This window comes from Neolamprologus multifasciatus, chromosome 5, assembly GCF_963576455.1.
Source record: "Neolamprologus multifasciatus chromosome 5, fNeoMul1.2, whole genome shotgun sequence".
NCBI lineage: Eukaryota > Metazoa > Chordata > Actinopteri > Cichliformes > Cichlidae > Neolamprologus > Neolamprologus multifasciatus.
The window spans coordinates 8,510,619-8,537,621 of record NC_140443.1 but is presented as its reverse complement, the minus strand read 5'-3'; the positions used below and the strand labels follow the sequence as shown (position 1 = coordinate 8,537,621).

Sequence of the window (27,003 nt, the reverse complement as noted above, 5' to 3'; positions counted from 1 at the left end):
CTGATGCGGCTTTGGTGAACAGTAGATGGACTGCTGGGAAGCTTTGTAGAGCCTGTGGTGTAACTCATGTAAGTGACCACAGTTGTTGCCCTCATTTAAGCTTGTGTTGGGGCATTATATGTTAATTATCTTGTGGTTGTGTCCCGGTGTTTTTTAATAACCAGACAATAGAAATAAAATATTGCACATGAGGAATCAGTGGTAAAGCACAGGCCAATCAAACAGTTGTGGGCTTTGTCGACCCAACGTTTAGTTTCTTATTTAGGGAGGGTTACACTTGAGGTATGGGCCCTAAAGAGAGTTTCAGAAGGGTTTGCGTTACAGTGTAGGGATGATGTAAATTTCCCACTGAAGCATAAATCCCCAGTCTGAAAGACCATATCCACTTTCAAATTTTGCTCATCAGCATTTTAGCACTTTATCTTTTGTCCACTCGCTCAGTTTTCCAAAATTTGGTTCATAAACACTGAATTATCCCTTGAGATAGGTGTCTTTTCACTGCTTGAATGATTCATAGATCAGTGTTAAGCAGCTTATCAAAAGGAAAAAAAAGGAACATTCCTCTGAAAAATTTCTGAATTGAAAATGAAGGAAAAAGCAGCCAAAAAATGAAAAACTAAGATTTTTGGACTTTACGAAATGACTGTTTAATTTTCTAATGTTATTTTTTTTTTAGTAAATAACATTACAGATTTTTTAATTTGCAAAGTTTGACATCGTCTATGACAGAAATTTTTGTTTGTCCTCTAGAACAACAGAGACAAACCTTTTGATTTGCGGTATAATCTCATTTTGTACCGACCTTCCAAAACTGTTTCTACTTACTGCAGAAATCCAGATGAATAAATGTAATAATGTGGTTTTACTTTAGATAAGGTTTGGTCAGGCACAAAAAAACACTTAGATTTAATGAAAAGGTCACAGCTTTAGCTGAAATAGCCATGTTAAGGCCATAGCTTCTTCATCCTCATGGCCAGAATGAACACCTTGTTATGGTCAGGGAAAGATTATAATCATGGGTTTAAAAATCACCGTGCTGATTAGAAACTGGAAATATCTCCTGTGATGTCCATATTGTTTGAGCCAACATGGGAAAAGACAACAAAGCGCTGGAGAAAGTCATGTAACTGACTTACTTGAACCTATGAGTAGAAAAAACGAATTAAACATGCTGTCAGTTAATGTGTCTCAGATAAATTTGGCAGATTAGTAATTGTTTCATCATTTTCATTAATTGTTTCTCCAATTTTGAACTAATATCTGTCATCAGAATCACGATTAAAACATCAAAAGTGAAGATTTACACTGCAGTAATGCTGTCTTTATAGGGGCAGGCTTTGCATGTTATCCCTGTCTCTGCATGGGTTCACTCTGGGTACCCCGGTTTATTTCCACAGTCCAAAGAACCTTTTCGGTTAATTGGTGATTCTAAAGTGGCAGTAGGTGTCAATGGTTATCTGTCTCTCTGTGAGAGATTGCGGACCGCTCCAGGGTGTAAACAGATATGAGAGCAAAATGATAAATGTTTCATTCCAAGTAAATGCATTTGTATTAAAATGTGAGCCTAAACCCCAAAGTTTTGATTGCTATGCAACTTAACACTGAAAGATGTAAGACACATCTCTCTTGATTAGATTGACAGCTTGTTAGCAAATGAGAGTCCATCCATGGAGAAGACACGAGAGCAAAGACAGAAAATCAATTCATAGGCATGTTTTCACATCACTTCCTTCAACATAATAAACAAGAATGTTGGGTTTGAACTGGTGCATGTAGATTGCTTTTATTTAACAGTCTGTAATAGGTAATGGGTTGTAATTGGTCTATTTTATAAATATTCTTTTAAGTATGTTTAAAGCATTTTAAACTTTGATAAAAGTTAATTTTATAAATAACTGCATATTGAGTTTCTGTCTTCTCCTTGCACTCTCCCTCTCATGTGTTAACTGTCAGTTGCAATCTTACCAACCTGTTAAGATTAGCCAAGAGAATTGTGTCTTACAGTTTTTCAATATAGGTCCCACACACAAGATTTACTTTGCTACAACATTTTGCTTGCCTTCTTTAATTGTTAGTGTATTTCACAGCAAACTGCACAAAAAATAAATTGCATGCAAAACCATATGGTTTAAATGCTCCTTTTGTACGTCTAAATGCCTCTTTTGTCCTAGCTATTGGAGTGACAACCAAATAAGATCCATTTTAGTGATAATAAAACCCACTAGGATTTATGCTGAAGGACCCCAGTGTACACACAGATGTTGGGATGCTCATGGTACAATAAAATGTCTCTCCAAGTGATTTACTCTTTATCATGGGAACAAATCTGAATGGTATATTAAACTTTATAACGCTCAGACTAACCATTCAACACACTTAAGGTGACATGCTTGCTGAGTGGTTTTCAGCTGAGGTGGGAACTCCAGCCTATAATGAATTCTTGCAGATGAACTACTTTTAGCCACCCTCTTTGCTTCTCGCAGCGAGGGGGGGGAAAAAAACTGGAAATAATGTCAGTAGATGCAGATTTTCATGTTTTATGTTGTTTCTTCTATTGCCTTTTCTGCACCAGCTGTCTACAAAGCCATCACTTATCAGCACAGGTGTTGATAAAGTGGCTTCAATTATTGGTTCAGTCATCTGCATTACAAATGGATGCCTGGGCCGTTACCCGGGGATAACTCCGGTTCACACAGTCACACTCTGCCAGTTGAGAGGAAGGTGCCTGATTCAAAAATATGGCTCTACTCTGAAATAGATTGCTCGGCTTGCTATGATGAGATTAGTGTGTTGCAGGTTCTGGTGTTTTGACAGAACATGAAGGGATCGCTATAGCTCCTGTATGGCTGACGTGCCCTAGCATTAGTGTCTATGGGCACTAAGGCGAAGGCTGAATCCTCTGATGTCCTGTGGTTATTCATTTAACTTCGTAACGGCTGATTAAACTACCTCTGCCTTCTTTTTATCAAAGCATGACATGATGACAGCTTGACAATGAAGCCTTTTTTATTTTAAATCTGCATTGCACCATTTACTGCTATCAGTGGCACCGACATATTAAAGTGAAACTTGCTGTCATTGATGCAGTTACACATGCAGGAACACAAAGGAGAACTGGCATATCTCAATTTTTGTGATAAATTTACACTGTTGCAAGTCAGATCCTGCTATTGAGCTTTCAACTTAGCGTTGTAGATGAATGTGCACGTGCTATTTACAAATTGCACACACATACTTAATTTATGGAACATTTCCTATGCAATAAGAAATGTAGAAGTTAAGGTACAAGTAAACAGGGATCTGTGCAAGGTGTGGTTTGTGTTATTCCCGATATATCTGAGCAAATGGGAAAATAGCTTGATCAGACTTATCAGCATTCACACATGTGAATATTCACTGAAGCGCTGTGCTATTGCTTTAATCCTCAACACGTGGGCTATCATTAACAGGAGCTTCCTAAAATAAAATCAAAACCCTATATCTCTTCTGACCAACTGCTGTGCACACACGCATAAAAGGCAAAAAAATGATTTAAGTTCTCTGAATATCTGTCTCAACCACATCCACCTACACTCTGCACACAGAGCACAAAAGCATATGTACATCACGTTGAAAGGCATGCACACAGATGCTCACTGACACACGGAGAAAATGCTACAGAGATACTTATGACCACATGCTACAGATATGAGAGATTAGATAGATCTACAAACATGCAAATCACAATTGCACGTAAGACTAAGGGGGTGGATGCAAAGAGAGTGTGTCCATGAGCTTTATGAGAGCTCTTCTGAGATCCCTCTAGCCCACCGTGGGTGTTTTGTCTTTCCCGCGAGGGATGCTCGTTGTTTTGCGGAGGCAGGTTCAGCTCTAGGATTAATGAAAAGCTCCATCTTAGTCATGAAAAGAGCATTTTCACAATCTATTTAACATCATGCATACCAAAGGCTCACATTAGGCGCTGTTGACTTATGCTCGCCTACAGCAGTGTTTTCTGATGCATTCATTGCCACTGCTGTGATCTTCTGTGGGTAGGCTGCCCCCCCTCCAGCCGTGCCCATTGAGTCTCTTGCATTTCTCATGTTCACTGTCAGAAACGTCATTCTTCAGCGCTGAGATGAAATATGGAGCACAACTGGAAGTCTGGGGGAGTTATTGAAGAAATGAGAGTAATAAAGCTTCCCAGGACTTCAGCGTTCTTTTTGGATAATGTCTTTTTTTCATCTGGCGATGGATGATTGTCCACAGAAAGAGAGGATTCACTGGCACACAGCATGGTATTAGCCAATTTAGCCAAACCTTCAGGTCAAACAGCACTCAGTGAACTTGCTGAGAGTGGGGCTAGGTCAAAGGATTGCAATGCAGGATGTTTCTATCTCAGTGGCCAGGCTGACCTAACCGAGACTAAAGTGGTGTAATAGGCTGCAGTGGAAAAGCTCACAGAAGTGCATTCCATGAGTGCTGGATGTTTTTTCAGCGGTTGCTCCTAGTGAATTATTTAGTGAACATGCTTGTAATTACACAGTGAATACAGCGAGGCTGATTGGGTTGTGGTGTGCCTAGATCATTGCAGGGATCACAGGACAATGTGATGAACTCAAAAGCATTCCAGGAACTGCTGCATACTGCTGCTCTCTTCTTCCCCACCGCCATCTCCCCTTTAGCACTGTCAGCAATTTTCTCCTGTGAATGGCTGGCGTCAGGGCAGCCTTCTTAGAGCTTTTAAAAGGTTGTTAAAGGTCCTTGTGAGACATGGCCTCTATCCTTCCATTGCCACCCACACCCTCCACTGCCCACAAAGCCCTCAAAGCAATCACAGCTTCTCAGGATGTCAGTTAGCATTAGGGTATCACCCCCACCCCACCCCTTACGCCTGCGATCAGGGCTCAGCCGGGCAGGGTAACTGGGCCACTGCGAAGGCACTCGCTTATAGCAGCCAAGGGAGAGACCGGTCATCTCTGCCACAGTAACCTTTAAGAGCTTTTCAAGGATCGGGATGTGATGGCGTGGGCGAAGTAATGCTCTGATTCATCTGTTGGTGTAAACACAGAATGGCTAGCACAGCAGAACAAGATGCAGCTATGGACTCAAATAAGACACAAATGTCATTCAATTCAGTTTTTTAAGGGTAAGACAACTGGAGGGCCCATTATGTGGCCCTGCTCTCCAGACCTGTCCAGGTTGGTTCGTCTGTCAAAGTAAAATGGCAGGACTGCAAATTCTGCTTGACAGCACATACTCCCCTTAGGGAGAGTAAGTGGCATCAACCTGTCCTAGTCACACACTGTTGCTGACAAGGTGATGATGAACACCTTTCATTAAAAAGAGGAAGCTGGGGTTTTACAGTGAGAGAGCATGTTCCGGTCTTAATGTCAAAGAGGATGGCTGGAAGAGGGAGCCTTGGGGCCCAAACTCTATACTGTTTTATATGCCAAGAACTCCTGTATGTCGCCATGATGTACATTAAAAAACCCATAAGACCTGCAATTAGAGGCACACAAAAAGGTGGCTGCTTTGATTAAAGCACTCACGCGAAAGTAGTTTGGATCTTGTCACAACTGCAGGTAACGTATGATATTTGGATTTATTGCAAAAAGACTAATCGTTCCAAATTAGAGTCCACAGATTGTGGAGCTTTGGTGGAATTAAAAACACAGATTTCTAGGGGGCAAAACATTGCAATATTGATAGATTGATTGTCTGGTATGGGGGAAATATCCCACCCCACACTCCTTTGCATGCAGATAGCAAAAAAACTAGTAAAAGTGGAGGTGGCTGCTGTCTCAGCCTGTAGCCACATTTACAAGGATTTACTGTGAAATTTGAAGATAAGTGGCAGATAGTAGTCTGTCTGCATACATACAGATTTAGTTTTAGCTTGTTTTTAACAAGTCATGTCAGCCTAGCAAGCATAAAAAATACACGAGGTGGATGGGACCACTTTACATGTAACTTTTCTCCTTGTTAAAGGTTATTAAACAGATGATGAGATAGGAGTCAGTAAAAATGAGTAGTTATTGTTAAATCTAGAATAAGGTTATAGCTCAACTCAGTTGTATAAAGTGCGAATGGATTTGATTTGGCTGCCTGACTGCTGTCCACTAATGAAGCTTTGGCTGCTGCATGTCTAAGCACTAATTGGGTACATTGAAAAAAGCCCCATTAGAACCCATACTAACTGTGTCTTGAGATAGCAGACTTATTTTTGTAATAATAGTGAGTGCTGGGTTCAAGACGGTTGAATTTTTAGTTTGGCAAATCCCATGCGCATTGGAGCTGGCAGGCTACACTGAAGATGCCAATACAGAAGCCGCTTTGGTAAAGCAGTTAAAAGCTGCACAGCTTGAGATATAGGATGCTGTTTTCTGGGGTTGCTGATGCTGCCCCGTTTATACACAATTTTCGTTTTACAGTATATTGCTTTCAGTTGCATTTTAATCAAATGCAGGGAAAGCGAGCCTAGTGTAAACACACAGAAACGTCAACTGTGATTGCTTGACCCCAAGAGCTTTGTTATTAGGTGAAGAATTTTAAAACATCAGCTGTTGAAATAATTTAACATTGTATAAATCATTAACCATCTGTGGCAGTGGCTGCAAAATATTTTGGCAACTTTAAGCCCAACACTTAGAAAACATGGCTAGATAAGTCATCAGATTGCACAAAGCAATACTGACTCATCTGTAATTGCGTTATAGGGACAGGAGCTCATATCTGGCAAAAGAGATATTGCAGAGACTATTTTGCCCTGGTCACTGCGATAGCTTTTTGCTGATTATGATACATTTCCCCCCCTTAAATTTATGTATATATATATATAGTTTACTTCCATGGGCACCAGAATTAATCAGTGTGGTCTCATTTACTTTTGAGGGGGCACTGGCTTGCAGCCTCCAAACACAAATGTGTTTTTAAATGGAAATTTGATGTGCTGTAGCTTCAAAATGCAAAGCAGTACCCTCTTTGTCAATATATATGCATATAGAACACTGCAGCTTAAATATCGACTGTCTTTGCCATCACTATGTCACAGTGCTGATCATTTTTGACAGATGTTTGTTATCTCTTAGGGAGGTAAAGAGTCACACTGCCTGGTGTAAAAGCGAATCCCTGCCAGGATGTCATCACAGGCAAAATAATATAAAAGCTTTTTCATCGGGCGTCCAAACTATAAATATATATATGATATACAAAGCTAATAATTATTATAACTGTAAAATACAACAACTGCAACATCTGCTAATAATACCATCATAAAACAATTATACTGAGCTGCAAGGTCAAAAAGATTAAAACTTATTTCCATTTCCTACATTTTGATTGTTCAGCTGAACAAAGAGGGAAGATGTGGAGCATTGGATCCATTAGAGTCCACTAGCTGAATGTAAATTATGACATTAGAAGCAATAAAATAGCTTGGATCTCCCAGTAAACACTAGTGTCTGAAGTACCCTGGCTGCCAGCATATGGCTTCAAACGAGACACAGCTCCCACACCTACAATCCATCCACAAATCATTACTGGCGTAATGAGCAACATCAAACCCTGACATTACAACATGTTACTACTACCTCCATGACAACTAGGATGGCAGAAAAAAGAGCAATCCGTCCTTGGCTTTTCCTTTTCCTTTCCTTTATGCAGGTTTCATACCCTGAAACTATATCAACAATCCTAGCACTCCAGAGGCTGGAATTTGTACAGTTTCTGCTTTGTCTCTGCTGGTTCATCTAAGTGCAGGATGATGATAATGCGTGTTATTTTACAGTAGAGGATTGTATCTACCCTCGCTATCTCAGTGGCCACACAGTGTTCAATTACATTGATTTTCCCCCCCTTCTTCCTTTGTTGTCCAGCTGGATATTTTATAGGCTTTGAGGGTGCACCATGGAAAAGAAGGCAAGAAACACCTGATATCACTTTATTACCAGAGAATCTGAAAACAGCACAAAAGAAGATGAAAAGAATTTAAAATGACCACATTAACATATTACCCTTGTCTAGTAAGAGCCTTGAAATCCCAAATGATAATTTTTTAACCTAAAATAAAATGTCAAACAAGACATCCTTGTTTCCTTTTTCCCGTCTCCACAGTAGTCATTGTTGAGATGCAAAATTCAGTGTTGTCCAAAATAATGTTCCTCTTTTTTTTGTGATAAGAAACTTTGCATTTATTGTAAGATTATGTTAAGGATAAAAAAGGTGAGATTGTCACAAATATAAAATGGATACATGTATTGTGAAGTTTACATTCACCTGTCACAATTAGTGTTTACTGTGCAATTACACCATTGGACTGATGGCAGTGTCATCACCATAGATCATGCCTGGCATGAAAAATGCAAAAATAAAGCGATTATAAGTGTAACATGAGTAAAGTTGTGTACATAGTGCCGTGCTTGTTAGGATAATTAGTATTAGAGAAAGCATAGGTTGAGCTCTTACTGGCATTCGCAGAGCTATTTTGAGACATGTTAGGCATTGTCTTAATGGGAAGTCTGAGAAATGTATGCCTAAGTAGTGTTCTCCTATGACATGTAAACTGCATTATTGTGATACATTATATGCACAGAGTGAGACTTGCATAATCAGCTTAACTGCAGTGTTGCTCTAGTTGAAATATTAGTAAGATGTGTTATTATTTTAATGCATGCAGAACGTGAAAGGTTTTATGATGGGACTCCGGGTTTGATTGATGATCTACCAGTTTTGTTCAGAATTAAACAACAGCTCAACTCACTGTAAATATGCTGAAATTTTGTATTGACATTGTCTGTGGAGAGAAAAATCCTAATGACGCAGGTGATCCTGTGATGTTCAGTCTTGTTGCCAACAATTTTTATTTTTTTTACTCATCCAGGAAAATGTTGCAAAACTTGGCACAAATATTCAAACATTTTTTTGAACTGCAAGTTCAGTATTTTCACTTGAAATTGAATTGAATGGCCATCAGCAGTTTTAATCAGTTACATAGATATGGCCAGCGGGCACCCTCTCCCACGGTAGGAAGCTTGGTATTCAGTTATCGTCCACTGTAATCAGTGATAAACAGAAATCAGCTCAGCTTATAAGTCTAGAAAAACCTTTAGCTGTTCTGTGATGAAGTGCGTGTAGAACGGCATGTGGTAAATGACAAAATTCAGCTTGTAAACACGTTGCTTGCTTACTAAAGATTGTCCATTCATTTTCTTCTGCTTACCCCAGCTGTCATAGGGCCAAAGATGAGGTACACCCTGGAGTGGTTGACCGCCTTCTGCAGGAGAGACACGCTCACATTCAGTCCTATGGCCAATTAAGAATGACCAATGAATCTAGCATGGTTAGGCTTCAAAAGAGCAACAACCTGGAATATCCAGGCAGAAGCCATAAACAAACAGGGCAAACATGCAAACCCCACCCAAAGAGGCCTGCTGGTGGATTCAAATCCAGGACCAGCTTACAGTGCAGCGCTAAACTGCTGCATCACTTTCTCTGAAGGTTGTAGGTTTTTCTTTGTGTTTTTTTTTACGGTATTTTATACTGAACCAAACGGCCTAAAATCAACCATTAAGCAGTAAGCAATTTCAATAGCAAAATGTGATTCAAATCATTCAAGTCCAAAAGATATTTCTTAATCTCCTGGCTCATGTGTGACCAATGTCAGCACCACTCCTCCTGCCAGTGGAGACACTCCACTCATTACGGAGGAACTTCTCCCCAGTGGAAGGTGTTATAATTTTCCACTTATCCTGCAAATAAGTGAAAAGAGCCCTCCTACATGTGATAAGTATTGGACTGATAACAGCTGATAATGGCCATTTATGAAGTGAGCTGATAACATTCAAAACAGGTCACTAATGACATCAGGCTCCCCTGTATTTTGTATCATTGAATTTTGAACATGGTTAACATTTTTGCAGAGAAACATCAATGTGAGGATATTTCAAATGTATCCAAGGAAAGCTTTAGACTTGCTACCCAGGCTCTGGGCAATTAGGCATCTCTTTTCTAATTTTATTCAATAGTATGTGAGATAAATATAATATACAGGCAACCTTATGTTATATAAAAGTTCTTTAATAGTAGTGCTACAGTTCTGAAACATTAGACGCTGACCTTTCTTTTACCAAAGGTGTATGTGCTCTGCCACCTTTCTCAAAGCTTTTCTCAAAGGAGCCCTGGACAGCCGTGTTCAGACACAGAAGGTTATTGTCTATATGGCTTTATGAAGTCAGGGCAGTCCTTCAAAAGAAAAGTTTAAAGACCATTCAAATGCCTGTTGTCACTAGATAGTATATTGATATTGACAAGTCACTCAAATATGCTTATGTTTTGTTATTTTAATGTTCAAAATGATATTTGAATTTTGTTCTAATTTGTAATCCTTTTGCACAGCATAGTTTAAAAATCCCCATTAAGCTTATATTTATGCTAATAAATCCAATTCATTTATACTTTAAATACTTTAACATACTTAATTTCATTGTTGTTTATCTCACGGTTATGCATCAAATCAAGTTTATTACTGTGTTGATTTATATGTGATTGAAATACATAATCCTTCACATTAGTCCCAGTATTTTTGCATTGTTGTCTTTTTATCTTTAGCATAATGTTATTGGACGCACATGAACAGGAACATTGATAATTCGCAGTTGCTCCTACTTTGTGCTGAAAGGCCATTTCAAGTTCTATTTTTTTTTTCAGAACACATTACACCTGTTCATGAATATATGCATATCTCATCAGCCACACTTTGCAAGAGGCAGTTTTCATGCTCACAAGCATTGTTGTGTTGCATGTGAATGCAGGGCTTGAGTAGACGTGCTTGTATGGTTTAATACTTACACTCATTGCTGCAAATTGAATGTAGTTAGTAAGTGGCGCTAACTTTTCAAAATGAAATTCATTTCCAGGCACAGTCATTTTCTTGTTTAGTTATTACTTCAGATGCAGACAAAATAGGGCCATCTTCCAAATGTATTTCTGAACATATCTTTGTTAGACGTAATGGGTTATGAATGTGAAATGAAAATAATCACAAATTGGTTTCCAAGGTTGTGTCAGTTAATTAGCACCTGCTTAAGTGGTCAGTGGAGATGTCCACGTCGTACTGTGGGATGAGGCTGTGAACAGCATCAAAAGAGCGCCCATTACCCAAAAATGTTCTGAGTAATAGTGGAAATTATTGAAAGTGTTTCACAGGGGCACTCTAAAGGCTGCATAATGCAAAACAAAACAATGCCACAAATTAGCACTATTACACAATACATAAAGTAAAAAAACACAACAATAACAATAATAAAATGGAGAATTAATATGAGCTGATTTAGTTTAGTACATAACAAGAGCACAAATGAAATCTTAAGGAGCATCACTGCCATGTTCTCTTTTTTTTCTTTTTAAGAAGTGGTCTTTGTGCAGGAAATGACTACTTATTTTTGCTGCTGGTAGAAAAAGAAATCTTATTAGCAGTCGAGCTTCATGCTCTGCAAAATTGTCAGTGACATCCTTCTCTCCTGCCCCCTGAAGACTTGTTACAGTGTTCAGGGCAACTTGTGAAGGCATGGCAGTGTAAACTGATGTTTGAACTGTGACATGAATGCAGACAGAGAGGCGGTATTATTTTCTAGAAGAGACATCTTTCTCCTCGAACAATGGCCCCCTTCTTTTCCATTCAGATACTCTTATTTGATATTCCATTGTCGTGCTGTCTTCAAAAGTGTCACATAGCAATTACACACTTGTAAAGACCTATAGGCTGTGCAGTTCAGACATTTGCACATTATGCTCACTTGTTGGCTGATATGCAGGGAAGGTCTGGTGTTTGTTCTTTCTTTGATCTGTTTGTCTCACGTCCAAAAAGATGCACTGGAATTTGTTAGGCTGGCCTCCTACTCTTCTCTTTGTCAGCATAGTCTCTGCTATAGCAGTATTATTTGACTCCAGGTTTATTAGCAGGGTTCAGTTGTGAATAGCCGCTTGCAGCACAACAGATGATTCACCAATTTTTCATTACTCATTCTGACAAATGCTGAAACTAGTATTACTGTCTGACACAAATTCCTGCCACAATGTTTTCATATTCTTTCTCAAACAATGCAAGGTAGTGATCACATTTAAGGTCACTGCTATCTCACATTGTATTGGGGTGTTTGGCAAGGATTTTTTTATCTCCTGTCAAGCAATACCATTTATCTTATCCAATCATCTCCCCTTACAGATCAAATAATGTTATATACTTACTTCAGTCAGATCTATGCGCTCCTGCTTCTTTTCATACAGGACTTTTTGCTGCTATATCCAACACTCACAGTCTCAATTTTTACTAAGCTTGAATTGAGCTTGGGTCTATAGGCGACTTTCTGTGACATTTCAATAAACAATTTCTTAGTCTTTATTGACAAACCCTGTCAAAGACTGCCAAAGCTGTTCCGCTGTAACAAAAACATCAGCTATGACTTAGACACAGTTGCCAGGTACAATTTTGCTGCACTTATGGTAAGCTGAAGCTGGTGAACAGAAGGCTCTCCAGCCTACATTCTGCCTGCCTGTGCATTTCGTGGTGAATGGCTACTCTCACTTGCAGCTCCGGAAGGAGTGCCCATACTGTCAACATCTGCTCCAGGTCTCAAAGGACCTGCAGGCTGTTGAACTACAGAGAATGTATGCTTTTAATTCATACAAGCATTTGGATAATGGGAACTCTGTTCCTGAAAAACAGAAAAATAAAATTCACACTCACATTATCAAAGAAAGTCAGAGAAGATGGGTCATAGTGAAAGGTGTCTTTTCAGGTTAGTGAACGGGTGTCCAATCTCATGCTGAAAGCATAAATATAGTAAGTATGCATAAAAAAGCTTGTCTGTGCGCATGATGAAAAGATGATTAAAATTAGCCATCAAGCCTACAAACAAAAACAGACACATTTTCACGGTAGCCATTACATACGAGAGGGTCTGTGATTTCAAAATTAGATGTTTGCAAATTGATGAGCACTGGTCAGTGGACATTCAGAAAAGGAGGATGGCTGCATCAATGGGATCGTGGTGATGAATGAAGTCTGACGGAGCAAGTGTAAAATTGATTCAAATTAGACACAGAGAACAATTACATGTTTTGTGTGGACAGTGTGCACGAAACAAGACTCATTTTCTCATTTATTTAGCTATAATCCTGTGCTGCATACCCAAAGGCACAATACAGTACCTTACTGCAGGGTCTCACGGTACAAAGCGCCTTGAGGCGTCCGTTGCTGTGATTTGGCACAATATAAATAAACCTGAATTAAACTGAAAAGAAGAACGTGTAAACAAAAGGCAGACATTTCATTATGGTTCTGGACACGTGTCAGCATTGTCCAGTCATTTCACTCAAAGTCAAAAAAAAAAAGTTGACTCCTAACTCATTATTCTTATTAATGTAAAAATAAAGTTTGCTTCTGAAAAATTGCGCAGCTGTATGAATCTTTGGTATTAGGGGAGAAGAAAAATCTTGACAATAAGCATTAAAGATAAGATATAAGATAAGATCATGAAGAAAAGGCTGCTGAAAAATCACAATGGCATGCAAGAGTGTAAGAAAAATAACACATGCCATGTATACAACATCAGTAAAGATATGGCAACGTTAAATAAAAAAAAGGAAGTAGCAAACTAAGACAAAAAGTGGTGCTTTAGTTTCACTCCTACTTGCAGAGTTTAATGCCTATATAAAAAAAAACAAAACGAAACAAAACAAAAAACTGCCTCTTTGCCCTTTTTTAACCTTTTTTAAATGTTATTGATTTCTGTTTGGGGGAAAGAGCGCCCTCTACAGCAACCCACATTTAATACCCATTCACGGCTATTTAAAACAGTCAAGCCAAAAGAAGCCAGGTGCACATTTTAATTAAAAACACATTTTTCCAATTACAGCTGAAACCGTGAACCTAAAATAAAAAGCGAAGCAAATATAGTGAGTTCAAGCAAGCTAATTATGGTAAATTAAATGGAAAGTTACAAAAGATAGAATCAAAGCTTAAGGTTACCTAACTTTATATGTTTGCTTAACGCCAGGCTGCAGCACTTGGGAGGTTGATGGCTTCATTTTTGTCTTAAGTTGCATTCATTGGGAACTCTGGGTACTTTAAATCCAGATCTAAGAAGGCAGAGAAGGAAATAGGAAAAAAATTGCATGTTTTCTCTTAAGGTACCTGGTGAGTCTTTCCAGTAAAATAATCGGTGAGTCATTGTCTTTTTTCGTTATTGTTTGTTGGATTTACTGATGGCAGCCTAGTGTAGCGCTGTGTATAAAGTGGGCTGTTGTTAGTGCTGAGCAGCCTGTATTGCTTAATTGTGCAGTTCCCTTGTTGGGCTGGATTTGTTAACAGTCATGTGTACAGAGGCTGACAGAAGGCTACATGCTGACAGTGCTGTGTGCATGCAGACCCACAAAGCTCCAGGATGGAGCTCATTAAGGTGGATGAATGAGTGGTCAGATCACCTCTTCAGTGCTTCATTTTCATGTTATTTCATCTTTGCTTTGCTTTTAAGATGCTCTAAATTGGGTTTACTGTATTGAAAATGACCCGAACAATGCTGGACATGGATGAAAAGAGCATGGCTAAATTATGGTTGGTTTTACATTGAGGATTTAGGCTGTTGTTTAAGCATTTGTAATGACTGAAGCTGTTATCTTACTATTTATGGAGAGATTGTTTTGCATTTGGGCAGCTTTTCATCCGAAAGTCCAAAATAAGTTGAAATTTAGTTTAAATACAAACAAACACCCCCCCCCCCCCCCACACACACACTTATGTCTAAAAACTGTATTGATACTATTTTTAATTTGAACACTTAACATAATTAATTTCTTGCATTTTCTCAAAAGTTTAAACACAAAACCAGTTTCAACAGTGCTTAATTGGTACTAAGGGATCCAAAGTGTGCCAACAAAATATCCCAGACACCAATTCACGATCGCCAGCGTGAACTATTGATACAAGGCATCATCCATGCTTTTATGTTTATGCCAAATTTTGACTCTGCTACCTAAATGTTTGTGAGGAAATCAAGATTCATCAGACCAGGTAACGTTTTGGCAATCTTCCATCATTCAATGTTGGTCAGTCTGTTCAAATTTTAGCCTCTGTTTGTTGTTTTGAACTGCCAGGAGTGGCACCTACTGGGGTCTTCCTCTACTGTACCCCATCTGCTTCAACAGTTTCTTCAACGTGTTTTGTGTTCAGTTGTTATTTGAGTTACTGTTTCCTTTCTGTCAGCTTGAAGCAGACTGGACATTCTACTCTGATTTCTGCCCAGAGAGCTGCCTCTCACTGGAAATGTTCACTTTTTCAAAGCATTTTCCGTAAACACTGGAGATGGTTATGCATTTCCTGAAAAACTCACAACAACCTGTCTGGCACCAACAATCATGCCAACTTCAAAGTCACATAAATCACCTTTCTCATGCTTGGTTTGAGTGTTAGCAAGTCATCTTGATCACACCTGGGTGCCTAAATGCATTGAGTTGCTGCCATGTATTTAACTGAATAGATATTTTAATGAGCAGTTGAACAGGCATACCACTGACCGATGAGTACGTTTCTTTTCTTATGTGTAAATCATAGTGTGAGAAACATAGTCTCATACTAAACAGTTCTTCTATTACTTTACAAATGTGGTCTGTTGCAGCGGGTCAAATTTCTTCTGAAATTACTGAAATGATTTTGCTCTTTCTCCTCTACCTCACAGTTAGTTTCCATCCACTGATATTTTTAACATTCAGCTCAACGTTGCTGGCTGTGGGTTCTGAACTGCCTCAGTTTTGGGCTTCAGGTTTATCATCCTTAGCAACAAGTGCGAACATTTCTGTGTTTAAGAAATGGCATCTGTTCTGTAATTTAACTTTTGCTTCCTGCGGTTACCATTATGCTTCATAACGGAATCACTGTGCAGAATGTGTTTTAGTGAGTGGGGATGTACTTAGAGTTTTACAAAAAGGCGAAAGGAGAACTGCAAATTGCATCTAATTAGGTGAAAACAGTTTAAAGTTTTGCCAAAAGAGGGATTGATTATTTTAGGACATTGAGAATTTGCTTCAAAAAATGTGAGTTGGTTTTTTAACAATTCAGGAAAACTGTAATAAAGCAAGGTTGTGAAAGCTGAACTGAGGATAGATTTTACTGTTGGTTGTGCAGTCTCTTCCTTCCAGCTTATTTTGTGCTGTGTTGCAGAAATTACAGTAGAAACACTGTCCTGTTGTTAACATTGGGGATATATGGTGCTCTTTGTTAGCTTGTGTCCCCTGTTGACTTTTTTTTTCTTTTCGCTTGTTTGCAGGTCTACTTATGTGTTCCCAAGAAAGCATGAGGTGCAGAGACTTAAATTTTCACATAATCGGCCATCTTCTCTGAGATACACTGAAATACTATGTTTCTCACGCTGCATGTGGTGGAGATTATGAGCTTGTACTCAGAAGGGAGGTCTTCCGATTCAGGCTTTTATTCTCTAGAGTCCCTGGGCCTTATGTATTTTGTATTAGCTTCTATAGATTAAAATTGTTCATACAATTTTCTCTGGGGGATAGAAGGTGATGGCTCTGCGTGAAATATGTGTTGCATTTTTCTATTTCTCTTGCAATTCATGTAAAGAGACCTGATAGGATTTGGATTTGGCAAACAGACTTAAGACCAGATGAACTGAACAGCGGACTTTATCTCGTGCCCTTAAAGTTTGTGTGACTGCACATCGCTTTGTTCCCATTATCTTGAAAAATCTAACGAGCAGACACTATACTTGCAAACCACTCATTTCTTACAGATATGCCCTAGTTTTCCATATGTTGCTGCTTCAAGTGATTCAGTTGGAATTGGGTCTGTCAGGGGAACAGGTTTGATAAGACATAATTCCTTAATCCTGACAGGCAGGCAGGTCTAGCCCAACAGATACAGTAAATCAATCAGTGTGTCTGAGAAGTACCTGCCTTCAGTATCGACTGTGACCCCACCACCCCCATGCTATTCTCACGCACACACACACGCTTTCTAGGACATGCACACACACTTTCTAGGACATGCTCTATAGTCTCTTTTCGCATTCACGCTCTGTAAACACGAAGCTAGAATTATAGTCTAAAATACAGAGTTGAAAAGAGAGTGTATTTGACCCGCAAGATGAAGTATGGTAGGCATCATTACCAAGAGCCGCTTAGTGTCAACAGGAGGCTGGAGATGGTTCACCTCATACCATCTTTTTACTGGGCCATTAACCAGGCACACATAGTGCGTAAGAATGAGCAGCCTTCAGTGCCTGAGGCTTTGAGAGACCAAGGTGTTTGGATATATTTTAACCTGTAGATTCAAGATTCAAGCCTGCCTTCTGAATCGTATTCAATTCAGGCCCCCAGGTATGCATGTGATGGCTGGTAGGAACTGAAAGCTTTATAGGGAAATATAATGGTGATGAATACTAAGCAGACCTGGCCCACCCTGTTTTTTATTTTTTATTTTTTTTTCTAAGACGAGAGCCTAAAGAATGTATTGGAGGATAAGGCACTGTGAACCATAAGGGTGATAACTTGAGGATTGTGGAGGTGTATATTTCATTGTTAGAGCAAGATAATAGTCATTGAATCAGTCAGTCAGCGAACAGGAAGTCAACAATTTCTCCCTTCCGCATAGCGTCTTCAACTTATTCAAGCAGCATTATATTTCTCCCACCAGTCTTCTGGGATAGGAGAATCAGGGCTTCTTCTCACATTTCAGTCCATTTATCTCTTGCTAGATGTGGCTCAGTGGCCTTTAGCCCTCCATTAGCCTGCACCAAAAGACATCCAGTGCAAGTAAACAAAAAAATTTAGGGATGGCCCACTTCTCCCCCCCCCCTCCCCCCTCCCCGTTTTCAACTTTGACTTCCAAATGTCTTCCAGGATCTCGAAAACAACACATTGCATTCGCTGTGTTTGGGGGAAAACACAGCGAATAAGCGGCCTCGTGTTAATAAGCCTTGTTTGCATGTTCTAAAATTTCTGTAGCTGGCACAGAAATGGAGCGGCTCTCTTGTGCGGTTGTCATAAAGTTGATATTTCAAGAGATAAATTACACCCTGGTTTCCTGAGGGTTCTCAGCGAAGGGAAATCAAACGACCACAGTCAGCTATTGCATAATATCATGTCTTAGCAAGATTTACCACATATCTCAGGGTTCTAAATAAATCACAACTGTCAACTGCATTTTGCTGTTTCTGTAATTAATGTGCCCCGGAGATAAAATATTCAAGCTCCCATCTCCCATCTCTCTTTATATCTAACAGTGACAAAACACATCAGATGTTGAGGGAAAGAAATTGGGATCATTTCAGTCATTTTCCTGTCTGTAAAATAGTTTTTCCCCATTGGACCGCTTTGGTAGTGATGTACCAAATCCATACATGATTCCATCAGTGTAACAAGTTAATTGATTCATTTTTCAGCAACATGTAATATGTAGCAGCGGATCAAATGATCAGATGATTACTAGAAAAATCATTTACTGTTATTTATCAGCAAAAAACATGCACTGATTACTAATTTTTCGTGCTTGTAATGTTACCAAAATGTAAATAGACACAGGTTAGAAATTGGACCCTGAAGAGAACAGCAGTATCTACCGTTATCTTTCATCACAGCAGCCAATCAGTGGGCTTTGCAGGGTGTAGCTCTTTTGATAGCTTTAATTTATTCCTTCATGTCTTCTCCATTTATTGGCGGTAACATTTTTGACTTCTTCCATTTTCACACAAAAGCTGAGCTTCATACTGAGCTGAGAAAATGGAACTGAAGGGGGAAAACTATGAAACTTTAAAAAGTAAAGGTTTCACTCTAGATGGAATTTAAATTGCATGAGAACTTGTGAGTTTGTGAACGAACAGTAGGCTCAATTATTAATGGTGGGGAGGTGGTGAAAAATTATTTGCATATATGTGCTGATTTAAAACCACTGACCAGAGTAGGTAATAATAAGGTCACCACGTCTTCTTCTGAGGAATCATGTCTGAAAGTCACAATGCAGAATCAACATGAAGGTCAAATTCAAATTGGAGCCCAGCTCCATCTCACATGCATTTAAACAAAGTCCCCAATAAAACCTCACACATAGTACCTAAACAGTTTGAATATTTTTACACAGTGACATCCTACTTTGAATCATAACTGGTAAATAAAGCTGCAGTTTTACATGTAAGGGGACAACATCTTACATTTAGGTCCTTGCCAAACAAGTTCAAACAATGTCTGTGCAGACAGTGCCACAGAAGTAGTGATGCACTTTTCATCAGCCAGTAATGATTGGTTTGCCAGAACTGAAGAGGGGGAGTAACGATTGTGCAGGATTCTACAAATAGAAGTCTGGTGGAAAAACCAAGAAAGATTTAAAAAGAAAAAAGAAACGTGCTGTTCAAATTTTTTTTAAATTTTTTTTAGAATTGTTTTTGTCATTTTATTTTTGCTAATTCAGTAGTCTGCCCCTTTCTACAAGTAGCGCAACTGCCAAATTGTGCCATAATTTGAAGTCTTTCTTCTTTGTTGTGTTGAACTAGAGCGTTGTAGACAGACACTGATAAATATTCTCCTCATAAAAGATTAGAGAATTTAGAGTCTGGAGACCTGACAGACTGGCAGATGCTAAGTACTATAAAGTGAAGCACCAGTGTAGAAGTCGCCTCTCCTGTCTCTGATGGATTTCTGAGCTCACACGCTATCCAAGAGCCAAGGCAAAGCAAGCTAGCTACCTTATAATGATTTATGAAGTTTCCACTGCATTTCTGAGCTCACAGCTTCATTTAAACAGCAAACTGTATATAAAGCTGTAATTCTTTCATTTGGAGACTAAAAGGAATCCTTTATCTGATGGGTTTTTAGGGTATATGTATTGTTTTTGGCTTTGCGGTTTTTACAATTTTAAAACAAATCTGTTGCACATAGTATTTTATTCTTTTTAGATGTGAGCATGCATGTGCATGCAGTTAGAGTGGGGTGTTTTGCTTCACACACACATATATACCTCGAGAAATATTTGCAGATGCATGCTTCTGGGCTGACAGTGGCCAGCTGGAAAATTTCAACATTTCGGCCAACCCTGACTGATACTCTAATTATTTTTGCAATATACACACTCCCTGCTGATTTTTTTTTCTCCTGAGAATTGAAAAGATGATATCAGTAGGTAAAAAGCTGTTTGAATAATTACTGTGGAAATTGTGCATCCTGACTCTTCAGGAGTATTTATACCGTGGACCACTTTTGTAAACAATAATTATGGTAAACTGGAATAAGTATGTAGGCATATGTATGTGTTGTTTTTTTTTTCTAAGCTGTCAGTATTAACTGCATGGCTTGGCTGAGGCACTGCTGCTTAGAAACTTGACACACTCAAGAGAGAATAAACCTCACATTCAGGCTGCACAGATCTGAATGAGGCTTCTCTCTATTGTCAAGGATGACACAAACGAATATCAAGATTGCTCTTTGTCTCAGATGCATAGTTTGACAGCTGGCAATAAAAACTCTTGTCATCAAGACCCGTTCTGTAGTTCTGCATGGAGGAGCTTGAAGGCTTGAAGATTTGTATTATCAATATTATGCAAATATGCTTTAGTAGTAACTTTGTGCAGAGCTGGGATTGTGTCTATACTTCTCAATAAATTCCTTATCTGAAACCTGTGTAACAAAAGATTTTGCATTGTTTTGAGCGCATTAATGGTTATGCTTTATAGTTCCAAAGTTTGGGGCACTAAGAAATAAGGTTTGTCTTTAAAGAGAATCAAATTTGCTGTTATATAACGATGAGTACACAATGAGTCATAAATTATTTTTGATGAATGTCTCCATTAAAATATTTCTGATGAGTTTATATTTAGTGAGAACAAATGTGCTCGATGCAGCACTAACACTTATTATTGACTAAAAAAGAAAATACAGCACACAACTGAACTCTATAATATACAAGAAGACAGTAGATGCAGGTAAAAATAATCACTCAGTGTTTTCTGTTGTAACAGTACTGGAATTACTGTATTGTGGTGCTAAAAATCAGCTCAATGACAGATGGCCTAGCTCACCCTAGTGTTGTGCACCAATTGTATGACAATTTCTTTTCTCTTTCAGTTCAAGAAATAATTATTTTCCCCATTCCACTTTTAAGTTTGATTCACCTGATCAATATGTCCTTTTAAGGCTTATTTCAGTAATTTTTTTTTTCTTTCATTAGAAACAGTGACAGCCTCTTCCAAGCTCTCAACTCCTTGTGTGCAGCTAAGCCCTCCTCTCTTCATTCATTTTCCTCAGGGCAGCCTACTTCTACCTTCCTATTGATCTGCTGTGCAGCATCAACATGCTGGAGTGTCAATTAGAGAACCCATCCTGCCCATCTGTGAGAGGAGAGCTGCAGCATTTCTCAAACTTTCCCTGGCTCACTTGGCCATCCAGCAGCTGCTCAGGTCTCTGAAGATAAAGAGGGGAATAATCGTTTTAGAATAAATAATAATTTATCTCAGCTATGCCCTTGTTCATATTTATAATGTTCCTTTCACAGCACTGATTAGAATGTAAAATACCTGCACTAGCGATGTGATTTCTAATGTAAAGTGATAAATATTATCAGGGAATTTAAAGGTGTAAGGGCAGATCTGCAGAACACATTTGTCTGCTTCAAAGAGGACACCTCCTATTTATTTATTTTTTCTCAGGTGGATTGCATTTGTAAGGGTAGGCATGTTGAGGCGAGCGAAGCGAAAACGTTTTTATTTATTTATTTTTAAGCGAACACAGGCTGTCTTCAGCATTGTTTCGCTCAGTAACCAAAGTCTGGTGTGTTGCAGATCTCTTCCAGTGGCTTTAGTATTTCCAAGATTGGCTTGAATACAAAACAGCTTTCTGGAAATCAGGTTCTAAAAGATGGGGTTGAATGTGAAAACAAGATATTCAACATTGGGTTGTTTTTATTTTTTTGTTTTCAAAGGAGCGCCATTATTGGTCTTAATGTTTCCTGACCTCGTCAAATCTGTGTATGTATTTGTGTCATCCCCATCTACTCTAGGATATCATCAAGAATACAGCAGACTGTTTTTATAAATATCTATAAACCTACACCATCCTCCCTATTCTGGTATTTTAAAGAGTACTTAGCAGAAATATTAAACAACCTAACTAATAGGGTTGCCAACTCCCAGCAAAACTCTCCGCCTTGTGATGCTTAATCGATGTAATCAACTTTAATTTAATGCACGTGTAAAAAAACAAAACAAAAAACAAAACAAAACAAAAAAAAAGCACAGATGCACATAAATTAATTATTTTTCTACAATAATTAAACAGATTCAACATCTTTCTTCAACAGAATTGCAGACTGCAAAGATGGTACCTTCCCAAGGAAAGAGTACTATAGCTTACTAGAGTATATATTAGACTTAATAGTTATTATATACAATAATGGATTTCTATACATTTAATCAGATGAAAACTTTGGCTGTAAGATTCAGATAACTATTTATTAAAAGTTAGTCATTTTAAATGAAATAACAAAGTATTTTTGTGCCTCCCTTTCCCTGTTAATGGTCTACCTGGCCCCCTGGCAAAACTTTGCTAGACCCGCCTCTGCACAGTTACCAGCTGTGCGCTACGTTAAAAAAAAGGATCCTGGTGTTATTTGTCTTCTCAGAAACAGTTCATAACTTCCGTTCAACTCATTCATGTCACCTAAAAGGTAAACCTGTTTCTCCATCACCTGTTCAGCTCTGATGATTCAGTAAGGACATCTCCTGGTTTCATCTTCATGTTTCCCTCTCACCAGATAACCAAACCGATATCATGACCAGCAGTTTTTACAGCCGTAGCTCCAGCAAACAGCAGCTGATACTAGAAATTAATATTAAATCAGTTCTAACATCTTATCAAGCTTAAACATGCTGCTGTTGTTTATCCGCTGGCCTCCTCTTTCTAGTGCAAAGTGGGCGATAAACAAACAAGAAAGGCGGAACTTGCGCGAAAAAAGCCGACTAGCTGATCATTGATCAGTTTCATGATTAAAGTAGCAACAGGGGAGGGAGGGGGAGATAATGAGAGAAGAGTCAGCTTTGCAGCAGGGACAGAATAACTCCAGCTTAGTGTCTTTTTTTCATTCAAGCTGAAGTACGGGGCAAATCGCTTCCTTTTCACCTCAATATGGAACTATGATGGCCAGTCCAGCTGTGGCTCCATATATCAATCAGTTGTTAAGCTTAACATGGAAATACTATGCAAACATTCAGAGATGAACTTACGAACTTGCTTTACTTCTCTGGGATAGTTTTCTCCGAGATGAAATGTGTCGGTTTAGAAGCATAGCGAGGCTCCAAATGCTCCACCAGACCACAGACAGGTCTGGCAGACAACAGCCGCTCTATCATGTCACACATACTGCTCCGATGCGCTGAGCTGGGTTACGCCAAAAAGCGCTTTTTATGAGGTGATTTTTGTGATACCTCAGATTGGATTGCATTTTTTATTTCTCTCCAATATCCGATCCAGTAATTTAGGTCAGTATCGGACCGATACGTAATATCGGATTGGTCCATCTCTAGTAGAAGTCTGGCTTTTTAAAATCAAAGTACACCTTTTTTGGCACAGTCATAACAAAACATCTTTTAGTGTGTTAATTCATGCCATTTTGTTCCCATTGAGTGTACAATAAATTAAATTATCAGCATTGACAGTGAAAATTTTGGTAAACGCTGTCTGTGGTCAGCATTTCAATGCAAAGTTTTAACTTCAACAGGTTTTTGCTTTTAAGCCACACCCACTTCTGACATGACTCTTCATCCCTTGCAAAGATAAATTTTTATGACTTCATCTGATACGTTTTACTGCAGAAGCGAACAGGGAGCAAATCTGACAGCCAAGATGATGAGGAGCTCAAAAAACAGTGTGAGAAGTGGTAGATAGCTGTCAGAGAAAATTATTCTGACCATTTCAAGAGCCTAACGGGAGAAAGTGGGTGTATGGGACTGATAGGACAAACTAGACAAATGTGCCATTCATCTGTCAACCTATTTCCTGTTTCTTGATAAGCTTCAATGACAAACTCTCCTGTGATTGTTAATAATCATATCTCAGAAAAAAATAACATGTTTTCCCAAAACCAGGCCTAGTTGTGATAACAGATATTGCAGGACTAATTTTATGGTATAGAGGCTGTGGTAGGACTCGACTTATGCGGTCAAAGAAGTGCAGGAGACTGATGCTGTCCAGTGTAGCAAGTGATTTATTCACCATTTTGTGACCCAAACAATATTTACAAAGAAACAAATAAGAAACTCAACTCTATAATTAACTCAGTTCAAATAAACATAACTAAACTTAAATCAACGGAAATTAAGGTCAAACTGCACACAGCTACACTGACCCGAACCCTTTTTCTTGAAACACCTGAGTTCTTCTGCTTAAATAGTCCACTTAATCAAACAATTTCTCCTCTGGACTATTCCATTCAGTAGGTAGGTAAGATGAACATGATTATATTCAAACCCTCTACTACTCCTTTACTGGCAACATGAACTCTGTGGTGTAATCAATACATATTATAACAATAAATCTACTTCCTAAACCCTCTAAAATCAACTTTATTAAATTATAAGAGTTCTTCCCATTCTGCACTTGGTCTCTTCCTGTGACCTCAGATGAACCCAGAAGCTATAAAGCAGGAAGTAAAACTACATTTCCTCCTTTTGTTTCTGGAAGACAGGTAGGTAAGGTAAGTTCTAAACAATACAAATTAACAGTTGAAATAAATAACATGTTAACTTAACAAACTTGTAGGGATTGATTTAAACCAAGATGTTATATTATATAATCTGTAAAAGTGCAAAACATAAACAAACCCGGGATAGTAGATGTTTGCCTATTGCAGATTACATGTGAAATATGGTTAAATCAAAACAAGAATGTTAACTAAGAATATGGACAAATGGTCTTCTCATCCACTTTGTCACAGAGGCTAATTTAGATTACAGTGTGAATCTCATTCCTTCCTGTTCCCACTTTAAAGTCAGATTATTATTATTATTATTATTTTCTTTTTGTTGTTGTTTTAGAATATTCCCATTAGAACGCTCTTTAAATAGAACCCTGTATATATAACTGACCATCTTGTTTGTGTAGGGTTAATGCAAGAAGTTGAAATTCTTGAAAATATATTATTGCTAACATTTTTGGGTTTACCAGTATTAAGGAGTTACTGCTTCCACTGTCGCTTGCAAGGCCGTTTAACATTACACACTGATTTGCCTGAAGGTTGATGGCCTTTTGAAATGAATACATAGTCTGCTCAGAAATATGCTTTTGCACCTGAGGAAAGGTTGTTCTCTGATATGAATCTCCAGTAATTCCTGCAGCTGTCTTTGACATTTTCTAGCTGGTAAACATTTTGGTTGTTTTGCATAAGTCTGTGCTTCGTATGGTTTTGAGGTATGCTATTAAGAGCTCATCTGTGAATGTGTACACATTTTGTACTTTCATTCAGTACTTTTTTATTATTTTTTTTTTCTGAAAATGAAAACAGCGGAATTCCATAAAATAAAGGCAGAACATAGATTTTGTGCATTACATGGAGTATATTCCATTTGTTTTTATAAGCCACACAGTAAAAACACTGATTGTGCTTTCTGTGAGATTCTACGTCACTACTTATCGTGCTGAATTGAAGTCTGACAAGTGGTTTGTTGTAACCTTAATGCTACATTAAAACAGAATTCAAAGTTTTGGCTGAATGGTGATTGCGTCTGAGATGATTAATTCTAAGACAGCCCACCCTGAATGCCCTGAAAATCTCTCAAATATCAGTTTGTCTCAATTGTCTGCACTGTGGCTAAAGATGAAACACCATAAGATATTAATCTGTAACAAGACAACACAAGCTGATTAACAAGATAATACTTCATGTAATCTTGTGAGATATAAGATCTTCTTCCTTCAGTTGCACATGAGCTACTTCTACAGATTAACTGGCTTTCTTCAGTCTGAATAAGACATAGGAGCTGTCACCCAACCAGCTTTTCTTCTGTTCAAGCAGAAGTTTGATGACATCTATCTTCAAATCTGCAGCCTTGCAGAACCGTTTCTTATTTGAACTGTTCAATGTTTACACCGTTTTTTGTTTTCTTTTGTTTTTTTTTAAAGACTATCTGTACCATGCTATGCTGGCAGCAGCACTCCCGCCTCAATCTTAGTGTTTGCTTTAATGTCAGATGTGCTGCTGCATGGTTTGCGTTTGGTTATGGGGGCTAAGGTGAGTTGGCTGGCTTTCCAGTTGTCATCTGCCCTGCAGCAGTTTGAGTGGACCTGCAGTGAATCAACTCTGAAAAATTACTTCTCACTCAGTAGGAGATAGTTGGGTGTATTCAAAGGACCTTGTCACTTCCAATATGCTCTCAATGAATCTCCGCCGTTGCCGATGCAAGGCCTCAACCCACTCTGCTGGAAAACCAATGTCTACAGCTGTATTTTGTGACTGTGTGCAGGGAGATTGTTCCTTCAGAAGTTATTACAACTTCAGGAATGAGAAGGGTGTAGATACAAGATGGTTTATAGTGGCATATTTTGTGTGTCGGGCATGTGTGTACTTCTTATCTCAGGCAGAAAAAGGAGGAGGGCAGAAATAATAGTGCAGAGTAGTGACTAGATGTGCATCACAGGAATCAACTTAGACATTAAAAATCTGTCTTCAAATTTAAATTAAAATGTAACCACTGAGCTTGTTTACGACACCTGAATTTGCAAAGAATGTCGTAACATCATCTAACAGCACTCATAGCAGCAAAACAAAAAAACAAATGCAGTTTAATATAACAAGAAAATAAGGTTTTAATGACTCAGAGTGCTGTTTCTACATGTTTTTGGTTGACTGCTCTAAATGTTCTGCTTAGCAATTTTTTTCCCCCTCTTCTTTTTAATCTATAGCTATCTATATGATGTCAGTGTGAGCAGATATACCTGACACCTAGCTGTGCACGTAGACGTGCCACCCACATGCTG

The 27,003-nt window shown here is 38.5% G+C and overlaps 1 protein-coding gene across 4 annotated transcripts in view; it reads left to right on the top strand.

Annotated features, from left to right (window-relative positions):
• Positions 1–27,003, top strand: part of LOC146518007 (metabotropic glutamate receptor 4-like) — a 197,185-nt gene that overhangs the window by 7,721 nt on the left and 162,461 nt on the right. The window contains exon 1 of one of the 4 annotated variants that reach the window (XM_085158661.1): positions 687–14,176. The exons of 2 other annotated variants lie outside the window; for them this stretch is intronic. The gene's annotated coding sequence lies outside the window, so the exon portion shown is untranslated. Of the gene's footprint in view, positions 1–686; positions 14,202–27,003 lie in introns of those variants that run through there. One more of the 4 variants, XM_085158660.1, reaches the window with a different exon arrangement.